Consider the following 21121-nt stretch of genomic DNA (forward strand, 5'->3'; position numbering starts at 1 on the left):
GGCTGCTCTCCTGAGGGCCCAGGAGCATGGAAAAATTGGACTAATACCATTAATCTTCTTTTATATTTCATGTTAACACGTTCCATTTAACAACAATAAGGCATAAAACAGGTGTAAAAGAAATACTAAAACCATGAACACCTGCAGAAAATTTTCTGTACCATAAAGTCAAGACTGTGTGAAAAATAATAGCCACTGGCAGAAGTTAGCAGAACAGGATGCAAACCTGAGTCTCGGTAAATACCTATTTCAGTCCTTTACATAAGCAGTCATTAAAATAAAAACATAAAAATAAGATGCACGGAGAGCAAGGAGCCATCTCAGTAATGAGACACTGGCGCCATCTAGAAGAGGAATAAAACACACACCTAAAAAAAGTGAAGTGGAGCATAAAAAGCAGCTCAGCCTGATTAACAGAGTGTAAAAGGCATTTCCCATCCACAGTATTTTTATGAATTACAAGGACACATTTCAGTGAAAAGTGTTCTCCACTTTTCCAATTCTCAGTGACTCTAAAAAATACTTAAAAGTGTCTTAATCCTGTTTTTACACATATTTTTCATATGACTTAGACCCTGGATGTTTCTGCCCCATGAAGCAGGAATTTTTAGGCAACTCCTGCCCCTACTTTTCCTGACACTGAGAGGACCACAGCAAGGCTGACAGAAGCACTGTGAATTGCAGTGGTCTGGGACTGTGGCTTGCTGCTGGGGAAGCTTAGGGAGGAGTGAGGGAAGGAACTACGCCTTTTTTCTTTCTTTGCCAAAGAAGACAGTTTAGGACAGATGAGGAACCATTTCCAGATGGGAGAGCAAAGGTGGGAAACACAATTGGTTTTGCTAGCATGTTGAAAATTAATTCTTGCGCTGTCCTTACTGCACTCCGGTATTCACAAACATTTTGGGCATTATTGAACCTTGTGACACAACAGTCACCACTCAGATATAGAATGGATATGTGGAGTCTCTCCCCTCCTTTTATGAGGGAGATGTTGTGTGACATTCCTGCAATAAGGAGATACAGCAGATGCAGCTTGTCCTCCCTGCTAATAGAACCATACAGGAGAAACACCAGACAGATGAGCCATAGCACAGCTCAAAGTAGCCTGACCACCAGGAACCAGAGGATCAGCTATCCAAGATATCCCATTAACTGGGAATTCCCATCTGCAACTGCCATGTCTTGAAAGCATCTACCTGAGCTGTGTTTTTACACACACATCTCTAATTTTGCAATCCTGTCTTCTTCTTCATGTGTTGTTGTACTAAAGTCAAGAATTTACTGCTCTTCTTAGCTCCACTTTCCATGAAGAAACTGTTCTGTCTTTTCACTTATAAAGGACAAATCAAGGGCCTTAGCAGATGCCCTCTTTCAGGTTTAAATTCCATCTGACATCTGCCTGGATTCAAATGACTTTCGGTTTGATTCTGTTTCTTTTGTGTGCTTGAGTCAACAAATTTTATGACTGCAGTACAAAGTCTCTAGCATGTTTCCACGAGATTAGACAGGTCATAATTTCTGAGTTCAAAACCTGCCTATACAGCCATGTTGCTCAGAGAGTATATTCAATCCATAGATTAGCTAAAAGAAATGGAGAAAGAAAACATAAAAGTATTATAATCTGTGGTTCCAGTACAGAACATTTAGGCAAGATGGTACTAAATAAGGAGAGCTTTAACTGCCTATTCAGCAGAAGATTTATGTGTGATTTATGTGCCTCGTGCATTCATTCACTCAGCAAAACCCAGGGCAGAAGTCCTTAATGAGGGTCACATTACTGGGTCATGAAGGTTCACAGAGTTAGCTACTAGAAACACCAGGGACAGTTTCACCAGCAACGTGGGAGTAGCTGAATGAAAGTATGTGAGTGTGATGCATCTGCCTCCGTGGCTGCCAAATAACTGGCTTGACAGGGCTGTGGTTTTGAGCTGCACACTGCTGCCCATGTCAGCTGGTCACTGCTGCAGGACACGCAGGGCGGCTCGAGAGGCCACGGTGGCTGAGACCCTGCTTGAGGTTCTCTAAGGGAAGTACCAACCATCTGTCTTTGAAACAGCAGCTCTCATGAGACTCATAAGTTCACTGAGAGCATTCAAGATCCTAATATAGCCATAATGACATAGACAAAAATTAACTGATTCTTGACCTGTGGGGAACAGCCACAAAATAGCCAGAAAATTGCACGATTTGGGCAATGGCTGAGGAATGCTTTTGGAAATGTCCCCAAGCTCATTGCCTCTACATCTGCTCTTTCTCTTCTTCTGACCTGAAAAGCAGCTTGTGAGCATGAAAAGCGTAATAAGCTAATATAAAGTTATTCTTTGTGATTTTATTTTAGTATATTGTAACCATTATTAACATTAACTCTACCTCTTGATTTCTGTCTAACTCAGCTTCTAACTTCAGTGTTACACTCTTGGAATGAGTTATCCAAATCATTCCCAGCTAAAATAAGTGTTCTGTTGGCACTATGTCCAAAGTCAATCTAATCAGATGTAATTCTGTGTGTTTAATTCCAAGAAAATTGAGATTAAATTAAAATCCAAAAGTGGACTCCTGAATTTCTGGTCTCTGAATTTTCAAAACATTCAGGCTTGGATCAAGTTGTTGATATGGAAAACCTGAAATGTAGGAAAGTTGTCAATTGTGTTTGATTCTGCCTCTGAACTTTGAAGGCTGGAATGCTTTTTTCCCCTGTGGTAAGCATAAAGTAATAGCAGTCATGACATGGCACAAAGTCCATAGGGTCACCATTTTAATGAGGTCAGGCTTTTCTTTGGATGAGAAGCCTACAAGCAAAGCCAAAATGTGACAAGAAAAACTACTGCGAGTGGAAGATAATTTATCTGAACCAGACTTGCAACTCAGTGCTGGAGCTGACCTATGGACTGCTGGATATTCTGTATTTCAGATGTAGCTTCAAACCAGAGCCAAGATGGTTACTTAATGACAAGACAATTTTTTAAAGAAGGTTCCTGTAAAGAGCTATTTCTGGGAGACCCTTCCACTGTACTGAGGTAGCTGAGGAAGTTTCCTGATGTGGCCCAGGGGAATGAAAGCCCAGACTGAGGTAGCTGGACAAGTGAAGGGGGCCAAGAGGAAGGCAGACCTGGAGCAGGAAGACCTGAACTAACAGAAATTGTAAGACAACTGATGAATGAGGTAAGGGAAGCAGCAGAAAGCCATGCAGTTCAGCTGACAGAAATATGCTGTGGACAAGGAAGCTCTCTTTCCAGGAGACAGCATTCTGAATGATGCTGAGCAGATTGTCTACTCAAGACCACTCACAGTGGCTCAAAAAGGGCATGTTTCTGGGCTTGCCCTGAATCCTGTGAGGTGATCTGGACTTCATGTATCTACACAGAGCTACAGCCAAAGGCAATGAGAACTCCCTCTTAATTTATATATAATGCATGGTATGTGGAAGCCAAAATTAATAGGGCTTTTTTTGTTGTTGTTATTAAGGAAATCAGCTCTCAACAGATAAATGGGAGTTGTGTCATCCCCTCATTTTAGAGGACCTTGTAAAAATGTTATAATTGGAAAGCACTGAGATACTGAACCAATATGTATCATGGCAAATCACATAGGGAAATTAACCATTGTTTGGAGAAAAGGAACAGAATATTTTCTGTAAACAAGGCTTATGGAACAGGTTTTTTTCACCTAAATAAATGCTGATTTAAAGTGCATGATACAATCACTTTTTCACCTTAAGCTCCCTGCTGCAGAAAGGTGAGAAAGAAATGCTTTCAGAAAGTAACTCAAAACCTATGCTGAACTGAAAAACTCTGAAGAAGCACTAATATGTCTCCACTGACTCCCTGACTCCAGAGGGAGCTTTGAACAACTGTCCTCTAATTCCATTGCCAGTAAACCAGGCCAAAGGCTGAAGGCTAAAGCAGGATAAAACAAACTGAGGAGCACAATCAGTGCTCTTCCTCTTTGCGCAGATCAAGGCAGAAATTCTTTGGAGGAAAAGTAACAGCTAAAGCCCGTATTATAACATGTCTGTACAAAGGGGAAAATTAGGGCTGCCTGTGCATTTTTTTCCCTGGCATTTCCTCACTTTTTAGAGATTGGGTCCAAAGCATTCATGCTTTTGTAGCACAGCTTGGTGTGCCAGATGTGCAGATAGCTCTCATGTATTCAGGCTGTCTCTGCTGCCAGCTCTAAATACATCAGTCTCAACTTACTGGCCAAAATGGTAACCAAAGACCAGTCATAATACTTGGCCTGTTTTCTTTTTGTTACCTTTCAATTTTCAATTTTCAGTTGGACACAGGGTTTCTTTAAACTTCAGGATTGCTCTGTGAATGTGTGAGCTGGGTTTTAGATCATGCAATCTCTTATTTTAAACACAATATGCTGAAGTATATTATAATACACAGTATACTTAGGAGTAGCATTAGGTAATAAAAACATGCCTGAGTGAAAAGGATTTTTTAGAGGAAATAATATCTCAGTGATGACTGGATTCTGGTTTTCCTTAGTTTTTCGTGAGAGGAAGAAATGTGGCTTTGACAGCCCCCTCTTCTGTACCTGTGTTAAAGGTAGCTGAGATAGTCCCTTTGTGAGGCTGAGAAAGAGGTTACAAACAAGTGCCCTAATTCAAGTACAGATGTTTCCAGAGAGGATGTAGAGTTCATTTGTAAAAAGCAGTGTTGAGCAGCTTTAAAGGGAGCTTTCCTAGGAGCCACAGAAAATTTCAGCCTGCAGCAGCAAAATGTCTTTGGCCAGAACTGCTGGTGAGGTGCCACTTCTCATCTTCCCCTTTTCCTGCAGCTCTGGGTGGAAAGCCACATCACACTGGAACATATCCAATTGCATATGGAAACATTATTTATGGGGTATAATTATGTAAGTATCACTGTCTTTGGGTTGAATTGCATACAGTGTCATTCTTCCTGTAGTTTACCCTACTAAGGGAATTAGCTGCTGCAATGATTTACACACTTGAGTAGGAATATTTGAGTTAAACCTTTGATTACTAATGTCATGTTAGGAAAACAGCCATGTTATAGCAAGCTACTTTGGTGAAGTTTCACTGGAATAAAATATAATTTTAGGAAAGGAGATTTTGCTTCCATTTCCAACATCTCCCATCAGATATAAGCAAACAGAGTGACAAGTTATAGCTATTGACACATGAGAGCACCCACAGACTGGCACAGCAAACAGTGCTGTCCTTCACAAAGCAAACACAGCTGCACAGTGCTATGCAATCTACCTGCCCTGCTCCTTCTTGTGCTCTTCCGGGAATACAACGGGAATTATCAAATTACAGACAGTACAGAATAAAATCTAGAACCAGTTATAGACTTCAGTAAAACTAAGGGCGAACTCTTCCTTTATTTATTCTCTGAATCTACATCCATCTATGGTCTCTCAGAATTTTTCTCCACAGTCTAATTACTGGCTGATTTGTGGCCTGGAGTCAAACTTCGAAACCATTTTACTTCAACTCAGTAATTTCTCCCTCTGCAGTAGCTCTAAGTGTTGGCACTGCTCTCTTGTTTTCAATTATTTCAGACTGAATATCTTATTACATCCATGATCTGATTCAATTCATACAGCATTGGCTAGGGTCACAGGAAATGTTCAATGTGCCTTTTAATTCTGAGTGGCAATTCCAATCTAAGTACGGTCTTACTGTAAATTCCAAGCAAGCTGGAAGACACTATTATAGTAATATGAAAAATTAAAATTTGGTTTTAAGGTGGCACTGTTTCTGAAGTAGAATTCCTGTTAGTGCCAAGTCGTACACAACTTACAATCTGTGTAGTTTTACTTATATCCCATGCTTTCTTTACAGCAAAAGGAAGTGAGAAGGCATGTCTGAGGCAGTGCATCTGACCGAGTTCAGACACTTAAAAAGGAATCAGGCCCCTATCTACCCCTCTCTAACATCAGTACCCCTCTCTAATGACTCACAACCAGCTCAGACACAGGCATTGACACAACACTGCCCAATTTGCTCAGAAGGATCCTACACAAAAGCTTTGGCTATCAAAAGGTAACACCTACATGAAAATAAGGGCTTGGTTGTGTTTATACAACCTGCTGAGAGCAAAGGTAGAGGTGCAGAGCCCAAGGAACAGGAACTGGTTGCTGTTGGCAGAACTGCTCCTGACTGCAAGGACATGATGAGCTCCCTCTTTTCTCCTATGTGCCACAGTTGCTTAGATCCCATGAGTTGTGCCTTTCCATCCCTCCCTGCCTGTTTTTTCAGAAATATAGGTGCTGGACCTAGCACCTTGGGCATAAATGCCACCAAACCCAATGTCTGTAACTATTTTTCACTGGCATGTGGCCTGTGAGACCAGAGATGATGAAATACCATGTGTCTGATGTACTTTGTTATGGACAAATGCATACATATCATGTGATTCTCCCTAAAAGAGAACAGGCTCACAACAAAATTGAAAGCAACAACTTCCTGATTCTTTAGTTCACTTCCAAAACATCTAAAATTAGTCTGCAGATTGTCTTAATTTGCAGTAATCAGCCAATGTCAGCTGTACATTGCAGGAGTGGGACATAATTCTGCCACTCCTTGAAATAAAACTGCCAGCACAAAGAGGAGTTGAATTAGGAAGCTTTCTCCATAATCTTCCCTCTATTTTAAACAGGCTAATTCACACTAACTCTTTCTCCAATTTTTGCCTTAGACTTTCTTATCTAAAGCAGATGTAAATCTGGAGGTCAGAAACTCATTAATCACACTGTCTCCCTTGGTTCACTGCAAGTCTGGGTGTCCATCAGTCCAAACACAATGATCTGCCTTACAATGTCTGGTTCAAAACATAATTCTGTGAAGGCTGAAGTGATTACAATCTATGAAACTGTCAGAAAAAAAAATAGCTTATTTCCATTTTTGGGAAAAAAAGGGCAAGATTTTAAAGTTTAAAAGTACTATAAGTACTCCTAGAAAATAACAATAGGAAAAGGGTATTTAGGCTTCAAAATCCAGCAGCACTTTACTGGAAGATTGTGTTGATCCCACCAGCCCCAGTGACCATCCCTGGAGGTATTTAAAAGGTGTGTAGGTGTGGCACATAGGGACAGGGTTTAGTGATGGACTTGGCAGTGCTGTGTTAACAGCTGGACTCAGTGTTCTCAGAGGTCTTTTCCAACCTAAACAATTCTATGATTCTTTGATTCTATGCTACTCAGCAAATTACCCAATCCATCCCCATACCAGACCATGAACTTTTAAAAGATAGGTTTCAGGGCCAATATGCAATAAGGATATTACTTATTAATATTATTTTTCTCTTTCAATTGCCTCAAGATGTCACAAAGTAGGAATTTCAAAATATCTAATTTTCACAGCCAAGGTGGGTTAAAGTCTGTTCTGTGGTAGAGTGTTAAAAACTTTACAGGGTTAAGGGTTTTACCCAGTTAGTACCAAATCACATGAGTCCCAGATGCACCATGACCTCCTCCTTACAAAGTGATAATTCCCTCTCACAATAAAATCCCAGTTGGAGTTAGACCCCAAGCTCCACAGAGGAGGTGCCAGTCTGCCTATTTTAGGCCTGTAGGGAGCTCACCCTATACTTTGCCAAGGAGAAATTCCCATGACCAGGCTCACATGGATCCTTCCATAAGCAGGACATCCAGGCAGGGGGTTGTGATACGAGTCCCAGTACTGAGCTTTATCACCCAGCATGTGAAATTCCAGAGAGGTTTTTTTCTTCAGACAGCAACAGGCTTCTGCACAGGGCAGACCAAGCCTGTGAGTTCTTCCTATCACATGCAAATAACGAAACTAAAACAAATGCATTTGTACAAAAAGGAGTTTTCATTTCAGATGACTGTTATTTTGTGTTGACAGTCACCTTGATGAAAAGTTCTTGGCCATGTCTAATCTACATAGAAAACTTTATTGAATGTTCTTTGCTTCTGGTTTGTGTCTCATTCTGCTTCTTGCACGCATGCACTTGTAAAACATCAAGCTCAGAGGCCACAATCCCATCTGAGGCTTCTACAAGTAGTGAGTAAATGTAACACTAATTGCAGCGTATCCACAGTGTATGTCATTCTCTGGCACAGAAATAGCAGCCCTGATTCTGAGTTCAAGGAGTTCACGTTAAAACTTTGAGATCACAGATCACTTTTCCTAGAATTTTACATACTTTTCTTGAAAACGCCCTGAAAAGCTTATTCTGAGGCAGTGAACCAAGGTCAAACGGACTCTGTTTTCAGTCTGTTTGCGTATTTGCACAAGTTTAGAAAGCTCTTATCTGTTGCTGTTGAGCAGGACGGGAACAGAAGGACTCCAAGTTAGAAGGTAAGGAATGAAACTGATTTATTTCAAGTGCACCACTCTATACATAGAGAACATCGTGTGGACTAATTTCATTGGTCTTAAAGTAAAAACATCTCACACCATTGGTGTGCAGTGAATGATGCACGGTAGCAGAACATACCTGTAAACAATGTGAACAACAAGAGAGATTAGAAAATTATTTACATCCTTTCCCAACTGTTTCCCAGGCTCTCACCTGGTTAGAAAAACCTCTCTCTTTCTCTCTGACTGAACTGAGAATATCCATACTTATCAGTTAATTTAAACAGGGTAAAGTAAAGAAAAACACAGAGGGGGAAAAAAAGGCTCCTTCAGAGAACCTGATTAATGAAAGACACAAGTAATAGGTAAATCAGATTTCTTTATTTGGGTCTCCCCCTTTTATGTGCACTTAAGTGCACATAAGTAGCCCAAATTCCCCCCAAGTCCCTTTGGAATTCCTCCAAGGACCACAAAAATAATTGCATACTGGGGCTAAACCAGTGTCATGACCTAGGTCTGCTTGTTTGTCCATCAGCAGAGCCCTTTGTCCAGCTCTTTCCTCTTCTTAGCTGTCAGTCTTCACAGATCTGCTAGGAATGTAATTCTGAAAACCCCTCTCCCTCTGTTTCATTTGGTTGAAACAGGACAAGAAATGTAAAAGTCATTTGTCAAGGGGATGGGATGGAGAGAGATCAGCAAATGAAGTGATCGTATGGACTTTTATTTTTTTAGAAAAGCTGGTTTAAAATTCCAGGAAAAATTTAGACAGTGGTGAACACCCACAAAATAGAGAGAGAATTATTATTAGCATGAGCAAAAAAGAGAGAGCTAGTCAGTGACAAGAATAGATACCAATAATTAAACCTTCAGGTTTAGGAATTTTCAGAAAACAGTTTGCATTTTAAGTAACCCAGTACATAGTGAAACTAATAATATCCAATATCTGACATTTTTTATGTCAATGTTCTAAAGAGGTATCAAGATTTTGTTAAATTATGTTGTTCAATATCTTAATTGCAATTTAAATGCCCAGAGAAGTTATCAATTTAAAATTAAACCTGTGGGTTCAAAGATTATATTCAGCTTTTCCTGATGGAGTGAGAGAACAAAGTTTTTTAATTTTTTTGCAGATCAGAGTAAAAAAAATGTGAATTAAAGTTATTTGTCCTGCTGAAAATTAACTGAAAGCATCAGATAGCATTTGTAGTTCACTATAGTGTCACATACACCACCAAAGAGACAACTTCAAGTTCTAATTATCAGAAGATTTTCCAAAATCTCAGTGCATTTCAGCAGGCTGTCATGCTGTTGCCTTGTAAACAGCATGTTCCTGTGAAGCCTAGTAGCCAGTGATGGATTTACCCCATCAAACAAGGACTTCTGTGCCAGTCACCATCCCAAATTCCAACTATAGTAGCAGAGAGAAAGAGCCACTACCAGGATTTAATTCACCTTGTCCGACAGGAAACATCTAAAATAACGTAAGGAAGGAATACTTTAGATTCATTAGCAAGGGAAATCATTTACACTTCTGTGAGACCTCTCATTTTTGGATAATCGAGCCAGATTCCTCTTGATATCCCACATTATAAAAAGGCTCACTTTTAGCCCATCATTCTTCACATAGATTGGCTTCTATCCATATTTATTTGCTTACGTATTTTTTTCTGTCTCTGAAACATTTTCCCATAGAGTAGATGGCAAAGCCTTCATGTGCTGAGAAGATTAAGGTGCGATTTGAACAGCACTTTTTGGTTCATATTTTAATTCCTAATTACCTTGCTTCATAGAACTCCATCCTATCAAGATTCCTGTTGCTCAAGCAGAGCAATGAAGAAATTGAAGCTTCAAATATAATTTAAAGCTTCCTTAATTTAGGCTGTGATACTGAAGTTAAGCTGCATTCCTAATTTAGTACTCACAAAGGCAAACTAGTACTAGTTTGTTTTTTTGCTTCATTGTAATTGATTTTTCCTAGTTAAATTTCAGGTTTGATTAGCCATTTGGATTCAAAGAAACTGGCAGAAGAAGATAAAGTTTGCTTTTAAAAGATTGGGTAGAGGACAGAAGAGAACTTTTTTAGATAGGATTGTAGCCATAGGTCTTCCTTAGAAAGAAATTCCACCAAGGGGGAATAAAAGACAAAGAAAGAGATTCTGAAGAACAATTCCCTATGCATGAAGCCCCTGTGGGGGACAAAATTGCACTAAAGGAATACTTCTGGTAAACTGGGGCTGGGAGAAACTTCTCTTGAAATTTGGAATAGTTCCATCCCAGGATTCTCTAGATGAAGCTTGCACCCAATGAAAAAATATCTATTTTGATCAAACTCCATTTTAGTCCCATTTTGCTTCTTTTTCTGTCCACTGAACCGTGCTAATCTGTACCCTTATCCCCACTGCATGTTCTGTCACTTGCCAGGCAATATGCTTAGAAGTCTCCAGCCTTGCTTCAGTCCCCTGGAAGCAAGTCAACCAGTCAGGTGGCAAAGCTGGATAATTACTGCTTAGCCCTAAAGAGCTTAAAATTTGGTTTGCATAGACCTGTGTCCTGGCAACACCAAAGCGTTGAACCAGACGGCAAATTTTTCCTTACCCTGAACAAATTCTGTAAGGGAAGGATCATGGGGACTTTCAAACAGACACTAAATGGTGGTTACCAGGAAGGACTACCAGGGGACTGACATATTTAGGGGACTATATTCTGGGGTTGATTTGCTGTCATTATAAGGCAAAAAGAACACTGGGCTCCTTCCTTCCTTCCTTCCTTCCTTCCTTCCTTCCTTCCTTCCCTTCCCTTCCCTTCCCTTCCCTTCCCTTCCCTTCCCTTCCCTTCCTTCCCTTCCCTTCCCTTCCCTTCCCTTCCCTTCCCTTCCCTTCCCTTCCCTTCCCTTCCCTTCCCTTCCCTTCCCTTCCCTTCCCTTCCCTTCCCTTCCCTTCCCTTCCCTTCCCTTCCCTTCCCTTCCCTTCCCTTCCCTTCCCTTCCTTCCCTTCCCTTCCCTTCCCTTCCCTTCCCTTCCCTTCCCTTCCCTTCCCTTCCCTTCCCTTCCCTTCCCTTCCCTTCCCTTCCCTTCCCTTCCCTTCCCTTCCCTTCCCTTCCCTTCCCTTCCCTTCCCTTCCCTTCCCTTTCCTTTCCTTTCCTTTCCTTTCCTTTCCTTTCCTTTCCTTTCCTTTCCTTTCCTTTCCTTTCCTTTCCTTTCCTTTCCTTTCCTTTCCTTTCCTTTCCTTTCCTTTCCTTTCCTTTCCTTTCCTTTCCTTTCCTTTCCTTTCCTTTCCTTTCCTTTCCTTTCCTTTCCTTTCCTTTCCTTTCCTTTCCTTTCCTTCCCCTTCCTTCCCCTTCCTTCCCCTTCCTTCCCTTTCCTCCCTTTCCTCCCTTCCTTTCCTCCCTCCCTTCCTTTAAAAACAAAACACAAAAAAATACTCCAATCCCAGAAAGCATTGAGCATTTCCTCACAGGAAATAAAAAGTACATATCAGCGTTATGCAGTGTCAAAAGCTAGATACATAATTAAACATCCTCTGCATAAGGACACATAATGGGAAAAGTGCCATAAAGGCTCAGGCATTCTAACAAAATCTGTACTCTGGCAGTGAGTTAGAAAAGAACAGGGTAAGTAAATAAGAAACTTCCTTTAAATGTTATCCTAGGCTTTGAACACTCATAGCTCAGAGATTTCTCAGCAGGAGACCCTCGTGAGCAATCTCAGTCGAGTGCTCTCCCTTGACTTCTTCATGTAAAGTTTTAGCACTTCCAGAATCTTAAAATGGAAGGTTCTGTAAGTTGAATTGCAGGAGAAAAACTACTTTTTTTTTAACTCTTAGGATTAATGTTGTACATTGAAAAAAAAAAAGTCTTCTCCTGACAATTAATTTTATAAGATCACATTTTGATAGCAATCATAAATAATGTAACATTGCGCTTGGCTTCTGATAAAAAGGTGCATAAAATGCTTCTATAATCTGTAACATTCTTTCTAATACACATCCAAAAAGCAATTGCTTTATTTTATTTAGTTTTTCAATAGCCCATAGAGTGACTTGTAAATTATTTCCAATGGGAAAAAATGCAGACTGTATTTAAATTGTTTGCACTAAGTAACAGAAATCCCACAAAACCTGAGATATGTCATTACCTCTTATAAGGTTACTGTGTATGTTCCTTTCCAGAAAGATATCTGAGAGCAATGGTAAAGCATTTGCCTAAAATTAGCATTTACCTTGTCTTTCAATAACACAGTTACACAACTAAAGGCAATTTGGTGAAAAATGTTACACCTCATCAAACACATGCTGAGACAGAGTAAAAATTTAACAGGGTAAGAAATCCATTTGGATTTAGGTGAAATGTGCCGCTTTGAGCTTGCCAACATAAGTAAAATATGCTGTTTAGTCTGGTAACTGCAGCACTAGCAAAACTGCCCCAGCTAAGGAGAAAGAATGCAAATTTCCAAGCTAAAGAGATAAGAGATAAGAAAGACTCCTCGGACCTTGAAACAGACAGCACAGGGTGAACCAGGAGTTCTCTCTGTACTTTCTGACAAAAACTGACTACAAGTGTAACTAGCTGTAAGTGTAACATGAAATCAGAAGAATGAATATGCATGAACCTACTGTGAAATTCTATGAATATGTAAATTAGCTAGAGTAATAAAAAAGGATCGGGAGTTTTCAGGGGCACGCATGTCCTTTGAAGGGGAAAGATCCCTCGCTTGTGTCTAGTGCTGTAATAAAAGCGTACCGTGCCTTACAAATCTATCGGAATTGTAAGGTTTTGATTTTTCACCGCAATTCAATGCTATCATAAATTTTACATTTTTAGTACAGGAAACTGCTTTATTCCTGAGGGTCAAAGGCAATGTCTCTAAGATGTCAGCTCCACAGAAAGCAGATGATGATAATGGACACAATACACTATCCATAAATAGCATTCACTTTGCCTTATTTATTATTTATTGCTAGAGTCCAATAATAGAAAATCAATCTACTTTAGCCTCACCATTCACTGATTCAGTGCAACCAATTTTGTTTCCTTTTGGAATTACATAAATCAAGGTTGTGAGTTCATTTTCCTGTTCCACAAACACTTCATATTTTTACACTCATCCTCAGTGAGTGACATGTATGATTACATCAATGTCACCTTCTTTCAGATGCCTTAATAGATTGTGCAGTCAGCACTGGGTTGCATGACTGGGATCAACTCTTTGTAAGAATACTTTATTTACTCTCTTCCAGTCTAATTAAAAGCAAGCAAGCAAACAAACAAACCCCCAAAAGACACTACCTTTCAGATCCTGTTTCCTTGGATATTTTTCCAACAATACATTCAGGATGTGCATGCAAAATATATTTATCCATAACACAACAATTTTTTTTTCCAAATTCAATCTTATGCATGTAGGCTTTTCCCAAAGCCTTGACCTCCAGGTTCTTCTTTCCTCAGGCCTTTCCAACAGACATAAAGCTTAAGGCAAAGTGTTATTTAGACTCCATAAACTCCCCATGCCTGACCACTTGACCTCCTCACCCAGGCTGCTGCTTAGCCGATTTCCCAGCAGACTTGGCCTGTGCCAACTAGAACAGTTCAAGGGTAGTGCACGTTAAGCACCATTTCCAGTGGGCTCTATGGATAACCCTGCTCCAAGTCTGCTCTCTACAGACTCCCTCAATGCTATCTCAGTTGGTGTTGCACCCTCAAACACTGCATGCTTTCATTTAAGTGACCTAATTTTATTTAACTGTGGGAAAGAAAACTGTGGAGGTGAAACTTTTAAACAAAAGGTAATAAACAACCACTTTCAAATACAATGAACTAGATAAAAAATCCTGCAGACATAAGCAAGTTATGTTTGAAGGCCACAGGATGACAAACAGCACAGGGGAGCTCCAGGGCATTTGAGATGCAGTGTTGATTGCCCAATCTGATCTTAAGGGGAATTCAGCCCTAAATAATATGGACATGAGCTAGGCTATGCCTCCAGACAGGGAAAGAGGCTGTGTCCTGTCCATCTACAGTTTAGCAGAGGCATAGCTAAATATGCCTCCAATCTTCCTGTGACTGAGAACCAGACTGAGTTGTAGGATAGTGATGCTCTCATCACTTATAAAGTAAGTAGGCAGGTACAAAAATGGCAAAAGCGGATCTGCTGACTGAAAAGATATTTTCATAAGTAAAAAATGTGGTTCATTTCACAATTCTTGAATGAAGTTTCCTTTGCAAAGACTATGCTCCAAAACTGCTTAGAAAGTGACTAATTTCTTCTGGTATTCTTCAGGTCAATTCAAGTCCAAGTCTGTATTAAACAACAAGATCCTATGTGAAGTCCCACCTTCTCATCTAAATTTATTTTGGATGCTTACTGAAACCACTAGGCTCACAGCAGACAATGCTCCATTTGGAATATTGAGGAACCTCCACCCTTCTGGGAATTCCCCATTCCCAGAATGCTGCGCGTATATTGCTCCTCCATTTAGTGCTCCAGAAGAAGTTGAAATGAAGGGAAATGGACAATATAAACTCTTGCATGACATTATAATTAAATGTGTGACTTGTCAAAACCTTTGTTTAACAGGATGAGCACACTTACTCAGATCCCATATGTGTGTTAATTATAGCAAGAAAGCAAACAGAATGTCAATATTTAAAACAAATCCTACCAACAGGAAATGGTTATCAAGCTGTGATAAAATGTTTATCAGGAAATGTTTTTACACTATCCAAAACATTTCCTGTCTGTAACCTTTTTTGTGGGAAAAAAGAATATCTGTGGTGCTAGAAATAGAATCTTTGCAAGGAATTAAATGACAGTGCTTATAGAAAATGGCAATAGTCACAGATATAGCTTCTTTCCTGTTTTTTTCCTTGCACATAGTATGATGTAACTCTGAAAGAAAACAGTTTTCAGAAGTTACATGGGCATCACTAAAGTTTCTACTTCACAGATTAAAAAATAATTCAAAGCAAATTTTTCATAGGTAATATCTAAGCAATGTAATAATGGAGGTAGTGGAACCTTGATCCTTTGCTCCCTGAGACTGATAGTGAAACTGTATTTATATTAAAATATTGGAAAAGATCAAAAGAGATTAATTAGGCTGAAAAACAGTACTATTGAAGGCATAAAAATGTGATACTCAAGGGAAAGAGGAGCCAGAGATTATGTGTTGAAATGCTTACTCAAAATAAAAACCATTAAGAATTATATTTCCATAATCATGACTTTTCAAAACTAGGAAAATTCTGATTTGTTGCAAACATTATGGGTAGTATCACAAAATCACAACAGAGCTTGCATTTGAATATAAGCAAATACTTATCAGGATCAGCCTATAAGACATTACTGGAGATAGAAGCATAATAGACAATTCTTCCTAGATTTGTTCTAACAGCCATATGACATCTAACTTGTAGTCTGTTATTCCATTCTTAAAATAGTCTATCCTCCCAAAAAAGAACAGTGAACCTTAATGGCTTTTTAAAGGGAATTCAGCCACTAAAACTGCTTGAGTATTTGGAAAAATTAGGTTATTGTGAAATAATCTTTTTATTAATCAACATTCATATAAAAGACATTTTGCTTTGATTAAAAACTGTTGTTTGTTGCTATTTTAACTGCAGGTTCTATACCTCTTATTGCATTTTTTTTCCATTTACAATGGAACAAATTTCTCGTACAATGGAACTAATGATAGAATCCTAAAAGTGGAAAGAACTTCAACAGGTCATCTGATCAATTTTCATGACCTGAATTAGGATCAACAGAAGTTACTTTAATTTTGATCTACAATCTCAAATCATGGAAACTACAACTTCACTGGGCAATCAATTCCCAGCTTCCTTATTATCACTGTGAGAGCAGTTTCCTCTATTGCCAAAGCTGAATCTCCTTTGCTTCAATATTTTTCCTGATTCTGCAGTAATCAAAAATTCTCCTTGCTCTTTGCAATATCATTTTCTCACAACCTGGTAATGTTTCTTTTCTGCCTCAAGATACTATTTTTGGACATCTCAGTATGAGGTTTACCTGTTATGCAATGATGTGATGCTACTGTACAAGCTAAAATTGGACTGCCTTGCAGTGCACCATCAGTCCTTCCCAGCTTCATGTCAAACAGAAATGGAATAAGCATCATCCTAGTAATTAATTGAAATATTGGAAGGCTCTACAAGTTGCTTGTAAGATGAGACAGGCACATATTAGAATGATACAATCATAGAATAGTTTTGGGTTGGAAGGGACCTTTAAAGGTCATCTAGACTAACCCCCCTGCAATGAGCATTCCTTTCCATTTCAATTCCCTTCCATTCATTGCTGCTGAGTTCTAAATTTGGCATTACATTTAGGAAAGAAGAAAAACAACCCAGGGACAGTTCAAATGAAAGGAAGAAAACGAGACAGGAGTTCAACAAATGGCATGTAAGGAAAGGCAGAAATAACTGGATCAGGTTTTTACTTAAAGGCATACATAATGGAGGCCACTTTCCACCTTCACTGTCAGAAATTTGTGCACCATTTCTAGTTTGAACTCCTGAGGCTTTTATATATATCCACTGCTTCTTACTATGGTTTTTTCTTTTCCATTAAATTAAAATGCCACTCAGTACCTAGCATTTTCTCATTGTAAGGAAGCTATAAATGACAATTACCTTTAAACTCTTTCCAATAAGGTAAACAAATAATCCCTTTAGCTATGTCTTATTTTCAAACCATTGATCATCTTCATGCAGCCTATCCCATTTTCAACATCCCTAACCAAATGCATAGTAGCATCATATACAGCATCCTAATAACTGGTCTAAAATACTAATTACTGGATGCAAATTACCTTTCAATTACTGTTGATTCCTGTCTTGGCACATTCATGAATGAAATTAGTCTTTTTCCCTTCTACATCCTCTGTTATTCAGCTGTTGTTCACTGAACTCAATCCTTTAGCTAAATGTTTCAGAATGCAGTTTCTCAGCTTGTAGGTCCACATCTATTGCTTGTAGATTTAGGGACATCACCATATCAAACTGCATTTTGTTTCCGAGGATCAAATACACCACCTGTTCCACTGCTTCTAAGTGCGACCTTCAGCCTAACACAATACACAGCACTTCTGTGAGTCAAATCAAGCATAACTCCTAGAAAAATACCCAATATTGGTTTAAAATATGCACTGTAGAATTGATACACACAATTGTTCTAGGGGACAATTACTCTTTGCTTTACTGCTAATCCGAATATTAATAGCTTCACCTTCCAGCCCAAACCATTCTGTGATTCTTTGATTCCGTGCACTGGGAGCACATCAGGGAAGAGCACTGGTAGCTGGCACAGAGCTGCAGGCACTGCATGTATGATATAGGTGAAGAATGGGATGAAGGGCACGTGTAGCCCATAGACTGAGACTGCCATGCAACAGAGCAAGTATGGAGAGCACACACGTATGGAACCTCTGCTCCTTTGGTAACTCGAAGGACGGGGTTTTTGCAACTTTAGGTACTTAGACAAACCTCATTTTTGGACAGCCAAAGGCTCGCATCTGAATACATCAATCTTTAAAATGTCAAAACATCCTTATGAAGCTGTCATTCCCACAAGAAAAACTGAGACCTTCCCTAGGTCATAAAGGAATTTAATTTTTGATGGGAGTTCCTTTGCTCCAGAGCAAACTTTCTTCTTCTGAATAAGGTTTCCATAGCAATAATGTAACAATATCATTGGGTATGGCAGCAAGGGTCCCTGAGTATTTCTCACAGCAAAATAGCAGGCAGTTGTCACACTCAAGGTAAGAGACACAACCAGGCATAACAGCCAGGTTGCTGCTTTTAGGAAAACTTATCAAGTGTATCCTCTTTGGGGGTGCTTAATTTTAAACATAAGCCATAGGAGATACAGAATACTTAATATCTCCTCACTTACTTTGGGAAAAAAAAAATTAAATTATTGCAGGTTGGAACAGCATAGCAATGTTTGACACTCCCCTTTGACCATGTGTCTCCCAGTGTGTGGTTGACACGTGTATTTTGGCCCAGGCAACAGCCTGGAACGGAATCACCGTCCCTGGAGGTGTTTAAGGAAAGACTGGATGTGGCACTCAGTGCCCCGGTGTAGCTGTCACAGGTTGGGCTCGGGACCTCAGAGGTCTTTTCCAAGCTAATCGATTCTGTGATTCGGAGGCGGGAAGGGGTGGCGTCTCCCGCGACACCGAGCTCGCTCCGGGCATGATTCTTCCCAAAGCAGCCCTGGGAGAGCTCCAGCCTTTCCCGCAGCTCTCCCCGGCAGCCAGCACTGCCCCTGTGCCGCAGGACCCTATCCCGCGGGCTCCGAGAACAGCGGCCGCCGCTCTCCAGGCGCCTGCTGCAGTGGGTGGATCCTGGGAGGTGCCAGCCGCTTCCCTCCCCTTCCCCTCTCCCTGCGGGCTCGGCGGTGAGGAGGAGCCTGAGCGCGACCGCATCTTCCCTTGGCTCGCCGGGGCGGGGGGAGGAGCCGCCACCTCCTCGGAGAGGAAGGTAAGCGGGGGAGCACGGGGTGGGAAGGGGCTTGGCTCCCCCCCCTTCCCTGTGCTTCCCCTCCCTGGGCTGGCCGGCGGTGGGGAGCGGGGCCGGGCGCGGCCGCCCGCGCTGCGTGTGCTGGGCCGGGCTGGGGCTGCGCTCCCCGGGGCCTCGATTCTCAGGCACCCTGTCTGTAAATGGCCGATAACGTGGATGGCGGGGTGTGTGTGTGTCTGTGTGTCTGTGAGTCTGTGAGTCTGTCTGCGTGTGCTCCGCTTCCGTCAGGAGTCACGTCTGTGTGGTGCCGGTGCGCGCTGCCCGCAGGTGCGCAGAGTTGTGATGGTGGCGGCGGCACTACAGGCGAGCTCAGCTTGGCGGCCCGGTTATGGCTTTAAGGAAAGAAGGGATACTTTGGAAACCAATCACCGTTTGTTTATTGTGTGGGAGATGGGAGGATTTCATGGTGTTTCTTTGGGCAAGTGAAATTGCTAGTGTCAGGCACAGTCAGCAAAGAGGTTTTACTCAGGTTACGAATGGGGTAAGGTCTGTAGGGAGTGATGCTTGTGCACCATCAGAAACTATTTGGGCTGATGAACCGATGTGCTTTCCAGTACATGAAGGGAACTCACAGGAAAAATGGGGCAAGACTGTTTACAAGAGAATGTAGTGAGAGGACAAGGGGGAACAGGTTCAGATTGAAAGGGAGTGTATTTAGTTTAGATGTTAGGAAAAAATCTTCACTGTGGTTGGTGAGGTATTGGAACAGGTTGCCCAGAGAGCTGTGGATGCCCCATCCCTGGAGGTATTCAAGGCCAAGTTAATATACAATATTACACAAGGAAGTGTAAATATGTGTGAGGATCGATTGTAGGAGAATAGAGATAGTGCTGAAGGCAATCTTGCCCCTGAGGAGTTGCAGCTGGACTAATTACCAAAGAGTAGGAACAGCCTTGCCTTTAATAGGTCACAGCTGTGTCCAGTAAGGAGGGGCCGGGAAGGATGGGTGTTGTAAAAGAGTGGGTCAGCTGGCTGAGTTGGAGTCAGTTGGCTGTGCTGCTGTGAGGAGTAAGGGTTGTGCAAGGGACAGTAAGGGTTAGTATGTCTGTAAGGGACAGAAAGGGTCAGGTGTTCATGTTAGGGACAGTAAGGGTTACTATGTACTACTAGGGACAGGAAGGTTTAGGTGGTTGTGACAGGGACACGTAGAAGTCAGCCGGCCGTGTGGAAGAAAGAGAATAGGAGTCAGTGCTGTGAGGAGTTGCCCATGAGAATTCACAGAGCGAAGGCATGAAGGTCTTAGAGTAAGATAACAAACTAACAGTGACAGTCAGTTCCCATGCTTGGCACCATCGATTGGTCCCAAGCACTGATGCCAACAATTGGTGGCCCATATGGGGATGGATCCTGACATAAATACTTCTAAGTGAAAATGTATTTTGATTGACATTTTCTTATCAGGCTTTTTTAGCTGTTGACTTTGACATTTCAGTAAGTCTACTTGGAGGCTTGTTTTTTTTTCATAAGCATTACTGTTTTCATGTCTTTGTATTTCTGTCTTTTATTTGTTTGTTACATAGCTTCTCTTTGTTAGTAGTTACCAGCCTCTTTCTTCAAATCTTTTTTAAAGTCAAGTAGATAGATAGCCAAAGGTGTGTAATTATTTTTTCCAGATTGACTCTAGAGTTTGTAGAATGAGAAAGGAAGTTTGGATTATTTTTTATTTCTGCTTTAAATATATTCTTTCTGGTAAGTGATGATGATTTTTTCCAGTTGCTTCCTCTCTTGTTGCTGGCTGGTTGGCAATCCACCATTCCACATCAGTGATGGTGATAGACATTTCTCCACCGTTCCGCATCAGTGATGGTGATAGACATTTCTAAAGGGGGAAAAGCAACTGGAATAAGTATGAGAAAAATGAAAAAACTTAATATGAGCACTTGTTTTACCACCACTTAGAATATACATATTCTGCATGTGAACCTCTGGAAACTTTAGTGGGGTCATGCTGGAGGTCCCTGGAGCCAAAGGTGGAACTGGATGTCATGCCAAAAGACAGATGGTGTCTGACAAGATGCTTTTGGCTGAAGTTTTGCCTCTAGAGATGGAGCCAATAATGAGTTTCTTAGATCTAGCCTCTAAACTGTGTGTTGATTTGCTTGAGTAATGGGTATGCACACAGTGGGACTTGTGTCAGGAGCAAACAATTCACAGTGTGGTGTCATGAAGCAGGAAAGGAAGGAGAGAAGATTATACTTCAGTTGGAGTTAGAAGTTTTTCAAACAAACACTCACTGTTAAGGTCTGCAATTTCTTGGTAATGGAAAATGCCACATCAGTGGAAGAATGA

This window comes from Vidua macroura, chromosome 2 (genome assembly GCF_024509145.1).
Source record: "Vidua macroura isolate BioBank_ID:100142 chromosome 2, ASM2450914v1, whole genome shotgun sequence".
NCBI lineage: Eukaryota > Metazoa > Chordata > Aves > Passeriformes > Viduidae > Vidua > Vidua macroura.